Source organism: Bacillus rossius, assembly GCF_032445375.1.
Source record: "Bacillus rossius redtenbacheri isolate Brsri chromosome 4 unlocalized genomic scaffold, Brsri_v3 Brsri_v3_scf4_2, whole genome shotgun sequence".
Taxonomy (NCBI): Eukaryota; Metazoa; Arthropoda; class Insecta; order Phasmatodea; family Bacillidae; genus Bacillus; species Bacillus rossius.
This window is the reverse complement of record NW_026962011.1, coordinates 38301026-38317811: the sequence shown is the minus strand read 5'-3', so window position 1 is coordinate 38317811 and position 16786 is coordinate 38301026.

The window sequence follows — 16786 nt, the reverse complement described above, 5'->3', positions numbered from 1 at the left end:
AAGTAATTTCTAGGGACTGTAAAAACTATTTTCATTAACGAGAGTTTTGTATTTACAGGGTTTTTGTTGATGAAGTTTCACTGCACGAAGGGGCGCAACAACATGTGGGGGGGGGGGGGGCAAGGGTATTTTGTCCCCCCCCCCCCCCTCTGAAACCATGAAGTGGGGGCAAACGGGGGCAAAGAAAGTGCTGTGTAATCAATTTTTAGATGATAAAACTGCTTAAATAGCACCATTTTCCACCTTGAAATACAAATTTTCCCGGGGGAGGACCCCCGGACCCCCCCGCTTCAATAGGGGGGGGGGGGGATCGATGATTCTTCATAAAAAGGTATATTTCCCCCCCCCCCTTCCCTTTGGAAATTTAGTTGTTGCGCACCTGACTGTACGTATATTTTGTTTCATCCCTTCGCGATGCTAGCCGTGCTGTGGACCCGGCGCGCTGGTTCGCGATGCCGGTGACGCGACTTCCGGTGCTACCTTCCGCGGCTGTTCGCGTCCACTTAGCGTCCCATGGGCGTCGCAGGCCTTCAGGTGGCGCCGCGGTGTGGGGCGGGCTGCTCCCGCACTACTTCCAGCCTCACCTCCGCCTTCCAGCGGGAAGCCTTCTTTACACAGACGAGAGAGCCAAAACCCGAAGTTCCCCGAGGTTCATGCTTTTTTCACGTGTCTTTAATCTTTAAGGGCTCCGCCTGCCTACCTGGTCACACAGACGGTGCGCAGAGCTTCAGGAAAAACAACGCGATTTCAAAACTACTCAAGATATCCGAGTGGGGTATGTTTACGAAAAGCATTTAAGAGTTCGCTGAGGCCCGAAAAGTACTTTTAATTTTGGATCATGTTTTTAAACTGTATATCTAGAAGAGTTAAAAATGGCTAAAACGCATGTTTTCAGAGTAATCTTTAGGCGTAAAACAACCGGTACAGATTATTAAAAGCACTTAAGGGACTTGCATCACACCTTTATCTTCATTTATCGGCCATATAATGTTGCGGTCACCGCTAAAATTTTACAGTTATCCTGTGACAACGAGAAGACTGCGGTCAGTTCAGAGCCTTGCGCTTAGAGGCGATACCGCGCTAGAAGCACCAGCGAGCGTCGCGCTTATCATCCCGCCTCACTAACACACATACACCCCAGACGAGGCGGGCCCCTTAATGTAGCTATCATAACCAAATCAACCGTCCACAATTTTTAAAGTATTTATATTGTAGCTAACCTAACATAATTGACCATTAGTATCCTTTTATCAACACCACCATATTTATTTACAATGAACCAAAAAAAAAACCTAAGATGCACGATCGGGCGTTTGGCTGTCTCGTCTGTGAAAAGAAGGCTTCCCCCTTCCAGCCGGCGCGGGGTAACCGCCACACCGCACCGGTCGCGAACCACAGTGTCACGGGGTTGACCCTGGGTAGAGCGCGCACGCCAAGCTGCGCACAAATCAGTCTTCTACAGTATCTCAACGCACGACGACTTGCTTGGAAACGTAACAGTCAGACGGACGTAGTGCTCATTGTACTTCCACACATACTGGACCTTCTGTGCTTTGTTATACCTAAAGAGGATATAAGTTACATGACTTGAGAAAAAAGAGAAAGTTTTTTTTTGCTGTAAATATTTTGTTAATACTCCAATCTAGTAAGTACCAGTATAATAAAAAAAAACACGCCTGTAAACTTACAAAAATCTCGTAACATTTTTTTTTACATTTTTTTTCTTCGTAAATTCAAGGTGAAAATTTCACAGTTTATGTGAATGATGGTTATATGAATAGAGCGTGAAACTATGCACTAACTCTAGTTATAGATTTACATATTACCTATTTTAAAAAAAATATATGTAATTTAAACTGAAGATCCGCGCAGTTCATGGCAGAAAATGGCACTTTCAATTATTTTAGCAAGTGGTATTTTCAAGAGACACCGAACAGAGGTATCTAAGTTTGAAAGAAGAAAAAAATCAATGAAAGCTCGTATCTGTTAGAACAGCGTAAAACCAAACACTCTGTTCGGACACAACACTGAACAACACCGGTCTGTTCTTGCGATGTTCCCAGCACGCAGGCCGCCACGCACGCCAGCTTATCCCGCCATGCATCACGCCGACGAGACACAAAGAAACCGCCACTCGTCATTCTTGGAAGGCGAGACCCCGAAAATGGTAAGCGTGCGTGTGACAGGCTGTATGCCCGGGACATGGAAGATGCATGCGCCCCCATGCCTCACGTAGCCGTGTCACGTGCTGTTGCGTGCTGCGACCGAGGCTATGACTCATTGTGTGCATCTGCCCGTCGACCCCTCGGCGACACGGCGGTCGGTATCTTTCATACCCCTCCCTCCTCGCATTAAAAAAAAATTGGTTGTCTGTAAAGTCCCGTTACGCTCATTGTACGCTTGCGCCGCATCTATCTCTCTTCCACTCGATTGGAACAACCGTCGATTTGACCTTTTTCGAGGCACATTAAACTTGAAACACTCCCATTCGTTTCCTACTTTTCCTATCACCGTCCTATCCTTAACGGAATAACACAGATTGGAAGAAGTTAAATAGCAATACATGTATAAAAGTTATAGTTAAAATAATCTGTTCGTTAAAGTAATAAACATATTTGAATTAATGAGTGCAAATAAAAGTAAATTTATCAATTAAATTGTAGATTTCATTTCACTCCTTCTTGGTATCCATACAAAATAGTGATAATTCAATAAAAATGATTCAATTTTATTCATATAAGTATGCGATCATTTCATCAATGTTTTGTTATGACGTCACGTTAAACTATCGTCCGTAAACCAACTTTACAGACAACCAATTTTTTTTTTTTTTATTTGCACATCTTAAATGTAGGTACAAGGCATTTGGTGGGACGCACGGAAGTCGCACGGAACGGATACGTATAACCACGGTGCTGCCATCTGTGGCAGTTGGCGGGAACCAAATATCATAAAGCCAAAGGAAAACGTTTTAGTTATAAATGTTTAATGAATTTTAACAAGAAGGTCAGTATTTTAATAAAATCCCTTTTCAAAAACCAGGTCCAAAGTCGGGGTTTAGTATTTATTTTATTTATTTATTTTTTTCCGCTTTTATCGGTGCCGTTCCATTATATACTTTAATCTTTCGCTCTGCAAATCGACAGCGAATTCTAGCCGCAGGTGAGGAAACTACATGTGATTAGCCACGGAAATGTAGTTGAAAACACAATTTCATTATATTTATCACTTTATTTGAAAGAATTCTATGTTAAATTTGTTAAATTTCGTGTCCGATTTTCGTATTATAAGTTTTTGCAACATGAGAAGACATGAATTTGCACGTTAACACATCACTGACGAGTAGCTTCTGAATTTTTTTTTTATTTTTAGTTTTGGAGGATTACTGAAGTGAGAAGTTTCAATTGAAACGCGCACGACATTTTTTTTGTGTAGTATGTTACATTTAAATGAGTTTTATATTATTATATCAGTGTGGTGTACAAAATAATCAGTGTTGTGACAAAACTAAACTTATTATGTGTTTGATGTGTAATAAATCATTACTATATTATGATGTTTATGTTTATATAAATAATTTAGGTTGTATTTTTTATTTTTATTTTGGTTATAGTAAAGGTATAAAAAACTATATACGTGCATCATCTCGCAAGATACGTGCAAGAGCATTAAAAAAATAGAGGCGGTGTTCATCTGTACCCAATAAAGAATAAACCAGGCGCGGGAAAATACGGCTGATACGTGTTTCCCGAGCCGATGTGCAGCCGATGTGTAAAAGGTGACGTGCGCGACGGCGACAGCTGTTGCAGGGCGGCGTCAAAGCTTGTTCCGCGCGGTGTGCGCCGCTGTCCGTCTCTGTCTGTTTTCTTTGTGCGGCCGTTTCCCTCCCCCACAGGTAGCGCGGCAGGTAGGTTGGCTCCCCTGATCGTAGTCCACCCCATGAGAAAAGGGGGGGGGGGGGAACTGCCGCAGTGTTGCCAAATTTGTAGGCCGGCAAGGTTAGCCGCACCGGTTTACGGAACAGGAAACGACGCCGTCTGTAGTCTGTGCGGTCGGTAGCGGTGGGGCGAAATCCATTAACGCGGGCACTTTCAACACGCGCTCTTACGATTTTTTTATGATAAACAATTTTTTAATAACACGTAGTTTTCAACTGGAATAGCAGCAAAATTGTATGCTATTAGCTCATGTTGAGATATACGCTCGTACCACATAACACCAAATGTAAGCTATTTGTTAATCTACTTATTTAGCGTCTTGCGCAACAGATTAATACGCGCGCTTATCTGAAAATTAAACAAAAACTGCACACTATCACGTCAAAAATTTTTTTGGATACAACCTGTTTCAGCGTTCCATAGTTAAGTCCCTGGCACGTAGAGGCTGTGAGGCGTGCGATGCGCTAGCCATTGTCGCCCTTAGCGCCCCCCGCGCTCTGAGCTCGTCCGCCCGGCCAGGCGAAGAGAAAGAATTCCTTCGATTTTCCTTTTCATGTTCGTATGACTGCGGGTGTCGGTGTTCGCGCCGGGAGGCGGGTAAGAGGAACGGGAAGCTTACAACTCACATAGTTTCGGTTCCCTGCAAGAATTTCCGAAGATTTCCGAAGTTTTGCGTTTTGGTACTAACGCCACTTCAGCCGCTAAATCAGAAGTTTCCAATGAAAACAAGCATTTTGTGACTGACGTAACCTAACCTAACCCTTCGATTTTTTTTTTAATTTCAAATTTTTGAGAGAAATCCGAAGTTGCACGAACGTGGTAGCTTTGAATATATATATTCAAAGGTGGTAGGGAACCGAAACTACGTGAGTTGTAGGCTACCGAAGAGGAACAGACACGCACGTCGCCACACGGGCGTGTGACTCACGTGTCACAACAGCTGGGCAAACAGGACAATGGGCCCCGCTTCGCAACAGGCGCTCGCCTCGTCGCCGCAGAGCGTGCTACGCTCGCCTGCAGGAGCGCCTTGGGCAGTCTCCTGTTGTCTCCGCCCAGCACGGAGGCCGCTGCGACAGTCACAATACCCCGCGAGACGTTGTGTTGTGGCAATGACTGCGCAAGGTTTACAGGAGGAATCTGCCCCTTTTTACACCACCCACAATGGCACACTTTAAATTGTTTTTGTAAATGTAACAGAAATATTCACGTAAAAATTGCAGATATTTTTTTTTTAATTTGTACATTAACTTGAATAAAAAAATGTATTGCTACAAAATTGAGTTCACAGTAATACTGGGTATTCGGGTTCGTACCCGGGCATTTATGTTTTGTGTTTTCAAAGTGCTTCCAATAGTTGAGTTATTTGTGAACTGTTCTCCGAATAGCTTTCTAGTATTAGCTACGCACATTAAAAAGTATAATAGAACAAAACGAAGTCCAATTCTTGAGTATTCTATTATCTTTTTCATTGTTTAAAAAATGTTTGTTTAAATGAAAAATCAATTAAAACATAAAATTATGCGCCAATTTTCGTAAGAAATACTCCGTATCATATCTAAAAACGGATTTCATATATGCAAAAATAACCATAGCCATGTGTTGTAGAAAGTAACAATACATTTTTTGTGGTATTACACATTATTTCTATGCAACTGGTTTCCAAAGAAATATTTTGTAAAAGTACTTGCGTTTTAAAATACACAAATTTAAAAAAAGTTAGTCTTTAAGTTATAGTTGGACAACAGAAGGTCTCAACAAACATAGCCAATATAGGAACCAATTGTGCAAAACAATAACACAGTCTGTCTTGTGATGTTTATTCAATATACATATATCTTCGACCAAAAGATTTCTGGCACTGACTGCAATTTTTTTTTTTAAAGAAAGTGCCTAGGATACTCTCAGTCCTCTCATAACGGTCCGCATTCTTTCTCAAGGTAAACTCCTTGCTGCAGTAACCACACCGGTACTCTTTCGATACCACTGCAGGCAACGATCCAGAATCAATATCAGCCTCTGTGACGACTTACAGATTGATAATATCAGTTTGTAATGATTTCAAATACTTAAATAGGGATTTAAATAATCCATCAGATAATTCTTCTATTTTGATAAGTAGGGCCATGCATATTTCGTGAAAAGATTCCGAGACTAATTATAAGTTAAAACACTGTAGCGCTGTGTTCCATGATTGGGTGAATTTCTTTCAGGTGCATGTCGATTAATACAACACCAATCAGAGTAATTCAGTGCGAAAGCAAACGCGTCATGAGTGGCTCAGTCAAAAAAGGCAACGACTTCTCTCGCAGACGGCCGCCAACCACAAGGAAGAAACCGCTGGTGCGGGTATATCTTGTTGCAGTCTAATAAGCGTTCAGATTTATTCGCGAAAAAATGCCTACCCCTACCAATGGGCCGTAATTCGGTCACTCCACTGCTAACTGGTGGTTGGTTGGCTCGCGGTCGCAGAGGGGAGTGTCAAAATACTTGTGATCCAGCATGTTTGCAGACTACCTTAACAACCAAAATAATCTACGAAGTTTCCGGGTCTATCTCTATAAATAGCGATTGGGGGGGGGGGGGGGGGGTTCGATGCCCGGCTCTGGCAGTCGTGCCACGAGGCTGCCACTGCTGTTACGTCAGTGCAGCTCGAGGCAAACGGTGTTGTGTGAACAAGTAGGGGCAGGCATTTTTCGCGAATAAATCTAAACGCCTGTTAGACTGCAAAAAGGTATACCCGCACCAGCGGTTTCTTCCTTGCAATTGGCGGCCGTCTGCGAGAGAAGTCGCCTTTTTTGACTGACCTACCTACGACGCGTTTGCTTTCGCACTGAGTTACTCTGATTAGTGTTGTAACAATCGAGATGTGCCTGAAAGTAATTCATCCAATCACGATACACAGACGGTGTTACAGTGTTTTAACTTATAACTAGTCTCGGAATCTTTTCGCGAAATATGCATTGCCCTATGTATTCAGGTAAGCAACTTGTCTGAGCGCATGTATAGAGGGTCTTGCTCGTTGTTTCGATGCAACTTGCAAGATGGTGTGAAGGACCTGGGTATTCACCGTGAATACCGAAGAAAAAAAAAAGGATCGCAGAAAAACAGTCGCAGCACAAGCCGAGAACTTCGTGACTGTCCGTTACCGACCCTCGTGGCCCCCGACGGTTCCATCTCCTGGTTCCTTTCCCCACCACAAGAGCGCGCGGACGTACCTAGCCCCCGACAGCCGTCTTGCGGACGGGTGCAAGAATGAGAATAGTCGCGTGGGCAGATGTTCTCCGCTGTGAGAACTGGTTTTCCAGCGCGAGCGGGGACTGGAATTACGTCCGCACCAAAGGGCGTAGTCAGGGAGGGTAAGGACTGGAGAAATCCGCGGTTTCGTTTCCTTTTAGGACAGACTCCACAGTCCTGTGCACACCTGGGGAAATGTTCCTTACTCATTGCTTGCTTGATTGAGAGATTTCTAATGTGGGTTGCTAGTGATCTCTTACTTTTTGACGTGACCACGTCTAATAAATCGATGAACGCCGGCTGCACGCACGAAAAAAGTGTCCTGTTACGCACATTGTCCCGTTACGCTCATTGTACGCTTGCGTCGCATCTATCTCTCTTCCACTCGATTGGAACAACCATCGATTTGACTTTTTCGAGACACATTAAACTTGAAACACTCCCATTCGTTTCCTACTTTTCCTATCATCGTCTTATCCTTAACAGAATAACACAGACTGGAAGAAGTTAAATAGCAATACATGTATAAAAGTTATAGTTAAAATAATCTCTTCGTTAAAGTAATAAACATATTTGAATTAATGAGTGGAAATAAAAGTAAATTTATCAATTAAATTGTAGATTTCATTTCACCCCTTCTTTGTATCCATACAAAATAGTGATAATTCAATAAAAAAGATTCAATTTTATTCATAAAAGTATGCAATCATTTCATCATTGTTTTGTTATGACGTTGTGACGTTAAACTATCGTCCGTAAACAGACTTTACAGATGACCAATTTTTTTTTATGAGAGTTTCTCATTGTTGAAAAGTCCTTCACATACACTGAGTCACTACTGAATGCTGTCATCTAAATGAAAAAAAAAATCATCAATAGTGTGTCAGCAACCAACGGAAAGAGATTCAACGTTGGATGAGGAGCAACTGCCTCCCGTCACCCACTGCATCGTACACATGTAGAAGTCGCTGGTCGGACGATGAAGAATATGTACTTTCACCGGTGCCATGAAGCGAATATATGCTTGGATCGCCTACCATGCAGGAGGAACCTACAGAAGAGGAGGAGGATATTGCCGAAGAGCGACCATCTCCATGATGTTATTGAATAAGTACGTGTATTTCGGGAAGAAGTTGTAGGCAGAAAGAATAGCCAATGCAAGAAGTGTGGATCGTAGACAAAATTGCAGTGCTGCACGAACTCCAGAGACTTCGGGAAGAAGTAGAAGATCTCCAAGTTGTTTTACGTCTGGAAAAGAACGATTCGAAAATAATAATTTGTGTTTGTACACATGAATATATATTAAATTTTATTATTTTTGTATATGGTAATTGTTCAAACATGTTGTATGTTATTTCGTAGTTTAAGTACCCCGGTTAATCATTTGATAAATATAAAAATTGGTTGAAAAGAATACATTAGCTTTACAGTAGTATGCTTAGAACTTGTGAAAGTTATAAATATTGTGAAATTAAGTAAATTGTATAAGTAATAATGGTAACTAGTCAAAAGATGGTGAGTGGTACGAATATTAGACCAGGCATATAATAATTTTGTATACAAATTCTGGTATCCTAGTGGTTAGTTCTTCCTAAAATATTTTTAGTTTATCTTGTCATTAAGGATGATACTATCATAATCATTAAATGGAACTTCGACCTAGACACTAGTAACTTTTAGATGGTTGAGATAATAGTGCGCTCTAGCATAATGATGTACGAATAAATTATATAACATATTTATAAATAAAAGTTAAAATTATAAACTATATAATCCAAGATGGTGACTATATAAGTTATAGAATGCGAAAATCCTAAACCCGTAGCCACAGGTCTCGTTAGTTGTGATGAAATACAATATGACTGCATAATAATAATAATAATAATAATAATAATGATAGAGCATTAAAAAAAATCCAAGATGGTGGACTGTTCTAGAATACAAGATGGTGGATGGTTCTAGAAAACCAAATGGCGATTACATAATGGTAATGTAAAAATCCTAAATCCGAATCATCATATCAGTGGGGACGTAATCGAAGATAGTAGAAAGTTCTAGAATCCAGAATGGTAGAAGGTTTTATAAAACACAATTGCGACAGGAAAAACATAATTCAGGGTGGCGGCCGAAAATGACGTATTCAAAGAGGGCGCCCGGAAATGACATAATACAATATGACAGCAGGAAATTACGCAATTCAAGATGACGGAGGTGATGTCATATAAGTTGGTGGCAATCTGATGGAGTAATGGGAGTATTAATCCATTGTGGGGAGATATGAGGAGAATTAGAAAATAGGGGAAATGGGACATTTCTAGGAACTTTGGGGGAAATGGGGAAATTTTTGGGAATTTAGGGAGGGAAAGGTGACGTCAGGGGTCAAAGGTTACGAATTCTGAATCCTGATCCACAATCCACTGCCCCCGGAGGTACATAATCTAACTACTATCATCCACTCACATTCAAATGCTTAGCACGTAATATTTTCCATTACACAACTAAATATTTTTGCAGTGATGTATAGCTACGACGATTTCGCGAATTTATTTTATGGGAAAATAGACTTGAATTACATGTACGTCAGCTTCACGTAGATTATTGGACTACAATGATTTTAACACACCCTTGCCAGCTGCAGACAAGCGTAACCCACCAAAGGATGTGACCTTGTTATAAAAAGACTGGATTATATGCAGTAAAGTTTTTCATTGCCTCACAAAGTCCTGCACATAAACTGTGGGCCAGTCATAGAAGCAGCTCAAAGGAAAAAAACTGTTAAAAGCTTTCTGGCCTACCGCGAAATTAATCAACGAATTTTTCACGTCTCTATTAATAAGTATGAATTAAATTGTCCCTTTATTAAACACAATCAGTTTAATAAAATACTGTCCTTTAGAACTGTTTCCACAATGCAGACACTACCCTTCAGGTAATGTTCCAGGTGTCCTGCAGACGTAGCGCAGACTATCAGTTGGACAAAACACGGCTTCACGTGGTATCCATGGCAACCCCCTGCCCATTCCCTCGCAACAATAGGTTCGTTAACAATGTGCACGCACTTGTGTGGTGGGATATCACGTACACTGTCAAAGTTCGCGTTAGGCAGTAGTACGACATAGACTCAAACACACTGCAGAGCGGTATTGTTTGTTAGTACCTATCTATCTCTGTATATCTATCAAAATAGTTGTTAAAAAAAACCTTGGATCTGCATTTAACCCGCATATGATCTTACAACTTCACATATGAGCACATATAATCATATAACCATATAATGTGTGAGCCACCTAAGTAGAAGTTAATTTTATCCCTTAAGTGGGTAATATAAAGCGAAACTACCCTATCGGAATGACCTGGAGCATCGTAAAAAAAAGTTTTGATGTCACTGCATTCCATTTTCTTATCGAACTTTATGGTGTTTACAGATGGATCATACTACAGCGAAGCACTTTGCTTGCAATTAGCGAAACGTTCGCCACCTCCCCCCCCCCCCCCCCCCATTTTTAGTGCGAAACGCAAAGAGCGTGAAAGCAAACTCACAAACAACCAGCAAGCCTCAGGAACAGCAGTGCTGAGTGCAGTCGAGATAATATGAACAAGCGCGTGAATTCCACCTTTGAAAACAAATCTGCGATTGTAACGCCGAAGAGCTATTAATTATTTTGAAAACATTTACGCGCTTTGATCGCATATCCAGTGAATTTCACGAGAAAAAAATAAATAACACTGGTGTAAAATAGTTCAAAACATTTGGACGCATTCACAAAGAATCAGCACGGTGACCGTTTTCCTCATCTGAATGGACTAATTTTGTTAAAGCGACGATTATTTCGCGGTTTATTTTCGTTGCAGAATAGACTTGACAGCTCTGAGCATAGTCACGCTATTTAAGAGATTATTCATTGGCCGATACCAAGGTCTGAGTCTTTGAGCTGGGTTGCACACAGAGCCGTAGCCAGCGTAACTCTGAAGGCGGACTGAGGAAATTCATAGGTTGGGGTGAAATGTTCGGCACAAAAAAATCACAGGAACAAAATTTCCCAATCTCATATAATATAATTGCAGCAATGTTTTCATTATTGTCATGAAAGTGTTTCCTCGTTTCGTAATGATGGCTGTGAATTATTGTTTATTCATACAGGCTGAGTATGAATTCGACAATTTTCGGCTGCAGGTTTATTTCGATAAAATGAGTTGAAAACATAAACCGAATTATGGTCTAAAGTGCTTTCCAAGGCTGGTATACGTCTTTGAAGTTGGGGGGGGGGGGGGGGTGAGGTGAAAGGATGAAGAATTTTTTTTACTTGTAAATAATAGAGATATTATCAAAGATCAAGCGCTGAGCGTCTGGTTTATGTTGACGTGAACCAAAGCGAATTTTGTCGCTGTTGTAAAATAATTTGTTAAAAATAATTGGGGGTAGTGACACGTCACAAAAAAATGGAAACAAATTATTATTTCAATGAAATAATTATATATATATATATATATATATATATATATATATATATATATACAATGTATTAACAGTTTTTTTTTCAGGAAAAGTTTCCCAAAAATAATTTTCTGGAAAACTAACATTTCTACCCACCATGTTTCCACACCATCAGTACAGGGAACTACAATAACCTGGGTAGCCGGTGCTTGGAGACAGGAAAATTCGCATTATTATTTTGACGATATTCAAGATTGTAAATGTTTTTGCACTGAATGACCCTTGTCATTGGAGCAAATACTATTCGACACCGCATTGGAGTGTGAGAAGTCAATAACAGGCACTAAAATTATTCGTTTCATCATGTGCGAACAGGAAAGAAAGTGAAATTTGACAATAGCCAATGGACACCTGAGAGTGAATTTGCATTTGTGGATTCTAACTTGGCACCAGGAAATAACACAAATTTTTCAGTGTATTTCAGGTACCATATAACTGTTTCTGCAACATACTATTAATAAATAAGGATTTAATAATATTGGAGGGGTCATTGGCTTCTAGGATAACCTCCAAGGTCATGTACATACTAGGGATAATGTGCCTTGTTAATTAACTGCTCACATGAAGTTTGACTGAACTGGGTTGTCTTTGATTCAACAATTCTTCTTTAGAGGATTTCCCATTGGCTCACGGACCTTTATGTTTAACTTAAACCCGATTACAGAAACACCATCAAGGTAAGCGTGTCTTAATTCTAGCACATTACGAAATCCTCTTCACAATAAACATTTTATTGACGTTATAACGTCTTATAAATCGATGAACGCCGGCTGCACGCACGAAAAATTGTCACGTTCCGCCTGAGCCGAGCGTGCAAGAAGCGGCCAACCACCGTGCGAGAAAATTTTCTATAATATAAAACAGGTTAAGGTGGGCTTTTTAACTAATTGTTCGTGATTATATTTAAAAAAAAAATTATTTAAATTAAATTTTCAAAAACTGTAACTAATATTTAAAATGAAAAAGTATGCAATTTTTCATCAATGTTTTCTTATGACGTTATTATGTAAAATTATCGTCCTTAAACTGACTTTACAGTCAACCCTTCTTTTTGGCAACTGGTGTCCAAAGGAATCTTCTGTTGAAGCGTAAAATATTTCTCCTGTGCTGGGACACGTGGCCTGGGGCAAGCGGCGGCCTTCGCCCATGTCTTAGCGAGGCGGTCGCTGCAAGAGCAACTGCTGCCGTGGCGCGCTGCATTGTTTCCGCCGAAGATGCTGGTTCTGCGCTAATGGACCGCCCCGCCATTGCGCGGGGCGCCACGAACCCCATACCGCACTTTCACTGCGCATGCGCGCGCCTCTGCTTTCTACTCGTGGAGTCGGGAACTGCAATGCAGTTTAAGTCACTTTCTACCTCGGCGTGGCCATGTTTGAAACACCCAGAACATTGCCGAAATTTTTGTGTCTGACGACGCCTGATCATGGTCGATAATAAGTGACTGGAAAAATTCGCGAATTCATTTCGCTGTAGGCTGGAATTCACTCCGTTTTACCTTTCAACTGCATATAAGTAGTGGCAGGCATTTTTCGCGAATAAATCTGAACGCCTATTAGACTGCAACAAGGTATACCCGCACCAGCGGTTTCTTCCTTGCGATTGGCGGCCGTCAGTGAGCGAAGTTGTTCTTTTTGACTGAGCCACTCAGCACAGTTTGCTTTCGCACTGAACTACTGTGATTGGTATAGACCTATAAAATTCGCGATTTCAAATCCCTAAAGGATAGACTCCATGATCCTCTATGCACTCGTGCAAATTACATCTGCTTATTGGTTACCGACTCGTAACACCTGTTGACTGGAATGATCGTGATTCGCTAATTCTTCTGTTAAAGATTTTTCATTGGCCCAGAGTCCTTCAGATAAACTGTAGCCCAATCACTGAAGCAAAATAATGTCAAAAGTATTTGGACTCTATCCTATCGCGAAATGAATCCGCGAATTTTACAGGTCTCTAGTGATTGGTGTTGTATCAATTGACATCTACCTGAAAGAAATTCACCCAATCACGAAACACAGACGGTGTGCTACAGTGTTTTAACTTATAACTAGTCTCGGAATCTTTTCGCGAAATATGCATGGCCCTACTTATATGATTGAAACGTAGTTTATGAGAAGGATTCGGGGCCAATGACAAACCTTCTTCAACAGAACTTTCGGGTCACTTGAAACCCAGGTTAGAAATCGCTCATACAGCAACCGATGGCCGATGAGTAGAGACCTGCTAAATTCGCGGTTTCGATGGCCTTCAGGATAGATTGCACATACCCCTGTACACTCGGGCAAATAACGCAAGTTCATTGGCTGCCGACTTGTAGGTCGTCTCAGCTGGTTTGTCTGTGATTCGATCCTTCTTTGGTTGAGGGTTTATAACTGGTTGAGATTCGTCCAGATGAACAGTAAGCCAATAGCAAAATTATCTAAGAGGTATATGTGTTTGAATTCTAGCCTATCACCGAATGAATCCGCGAGTTTTGCAGGTCTCTACCGATGAGCGAGGAACTTTTTCCCAAGTGTGCACAGTGCTGTGGAGTCTAACCTAAACGTATTTTTTCCAGTCCCTGCGGCGGGGCGGTATGGGAGGCGGCGAGCAGGGCTGTCGAAAGCGGCCCTGCAGTTAATCGCGACCCGACTGTATACCCTCAGGCGCGGAGTTGAGAGTAGAGTCTTCCTGCTGCGGCCCCACGGCTGCAAGGGTGTGGTGGGGGGGATGGCAACCCCCACTTACCCCACTTACCCCACTTACCCCACTCACCCAGCCCGGCGCGCTGACGAAAATGCTGTTTAGCAAATTTCATCAGGAAATAAGCAGTTGCGAGACCTCCGCGGCTCCAAGTAGGACAATCCCTAACTTGGTTCCGTTGTACCCGTCACGTGATGTTTATTGGCTGGTTACAGATTGTTATAAGCAAATATTTTGGAAACGAGACAATAGAAACTAATTACTAAGTCGTTACAAACACAGAAAAACGAGCTTCTAATGAGTAGGGACCAGACAAATTCACGGATTATTTTCGCGATATGATAAAAATAATATAATTAAATCTTTGCAATCCTGCTATTGGCTCTCGGTTAAACTGGAGGAATCTGGGCCGATGAGAAATCCTCAGCCAAAGAAGTATCTAATCACAAGAAACTCAACTGAGATGTCTAACAAGTCAGCAGCCAATAAGCATGATATAATTGCTCTCAAGTATCCATAGGACTGTGGAGTAAGTCTTAGAGGTCATTGAAACCTCGAAATTTCCCGCTCCATACTAATCAAGTAATATTTACGCAATTAGACACGCAAAATTTTTTAAATATATAAATTTTTACATGATATTTTTTACAAATACGTTTCAAATATAAGTTAAGTGTCGACAATAATATTAGCAATAAAACATTAAATACTTATGTACTTAGTGAAACATTGGTGGGAATTGTCGTCCCAAAACAAAAATACTTACATGAAAATGCAACAAACAATGGTGGGTGGTAACTTGTAAGAAGGAAAAAAAAAACTATGATTTCGGGTTCCACAAAATGTTGATTGTATCGCTGCTTGTATCAGGAGCCGATTCTCCGTTCGATTTGAATGCGCGTAGTCCGTGTCCTCTGCAGGTAGGTGTTGGCGACTGTCTGAAGGCAGTCGAAGGCATGTTGATGGTTAGGGACTCCAAATTTTTATGAAAATACTTCGCTAGCGGCCGTTCCTAATATAGCAATACAGGGTTGCTGGGATTTTGCGCACTGAGTGTGGCAAACTTCTGTCTCAAGCGGTCGACGAACGAAACACTAGGGTAAAAGAAATATTACAACATGGAAAAGATGCGCTTTGCTTGGACTCCTCGAAGCAGGAGGAAAACATGGAACATGGAAAATATGGAACGTGGAAAACTCAAAAGTACCGGCGGAATTCTACGATATTTCTTATATACTCCATGGAAAAGATTTGCAGACCAGCTGGGTGTTCAATTATTTTTTTTAATTGTCTGTGTTTCATGGTTGACTGGGTTTATTCCAGGAACATGTCTACTGTCAGCCCACCAATCACAGTCATCCATTGCTGAAGCAAACGCGTCCTGAATGGCCCGGTAAAATATGGCAATGGCTTCTCTTGCAGACGGCCGCCGCCAATCACAAGGGGACAATCGCCAGCGCAGGCATACCTTATTGCAGTCTAATAAGCGATCTTATTTTTACGAGAAAAATACGTGCCAAGGGCCATGCATATTTCGCGAAAAGATTCCGAGACTAGTTATAAGTTAAAACACTGTAGCACCGTCTGTGTTCCGTGATTGGGTGAATTTCTTTCAGGTACATGTCGATTAATACAACACCAATCAGAGTAATTCAGTGCGAAAGCAAATGCATCCTGAGTGTCTCAGTCAAGAAAAGGCAACGACTTCTCTCGCAGACGGCCGCCAATCGCAAGGAAGAAACCGCTGGTGCGGGTATACCTTGTTGCAGTCCAATATGCGTTCAGATTTATTCGCAAAAAAAAAAACAGAACTACTCGTCCACCCTCATATACTATTATTAGAGATCTGAAAAATTCGCGGATTCATTTCGTGTTATGCTAAAATTCAAATAAATATACCTTAGTGCTGCTTCTGCCATTGGTTCACTGTTAATCTGGAGGACTGAGGGCCAATTAGAGACCCTCACTCATAGAAGTGTCGAATCACAGGCCACCCAGTCGAGACGACTCACAAGTCAGCAACCAATGAACAGGTGGCATTTGCCCGAGTGTGTAGAGGATATTGGAGTCTATCCTGGAGGTCATTGAACCCGCGAATTTTTCCGGTCTCTTTCTATTATTAATGATTTTTGTAAACAGACTCCGCTCGGATATAGGCACAGGTTTTGAATTTTAGCCTGTCTCGCGAAATGAATACATGAATTCTCCCAGGCCCGTAGACATTGTATCGTATGAAACCCGAGTGCATCAGTCCAACTAAGAATTTAACCATTTTGGTTATATATATGGTAATAATTAGGGATAGGAAAAATTCGCGGGTTCAATGACCTGCAGGATGAACTCCATAGTTCTACGTACATTCGGTCAAATGACACCCACCCATTGGCTGCCGTCTTGTGAGACGTCCCAACGTAGCAGCCTGTGATTCGATAAAGCT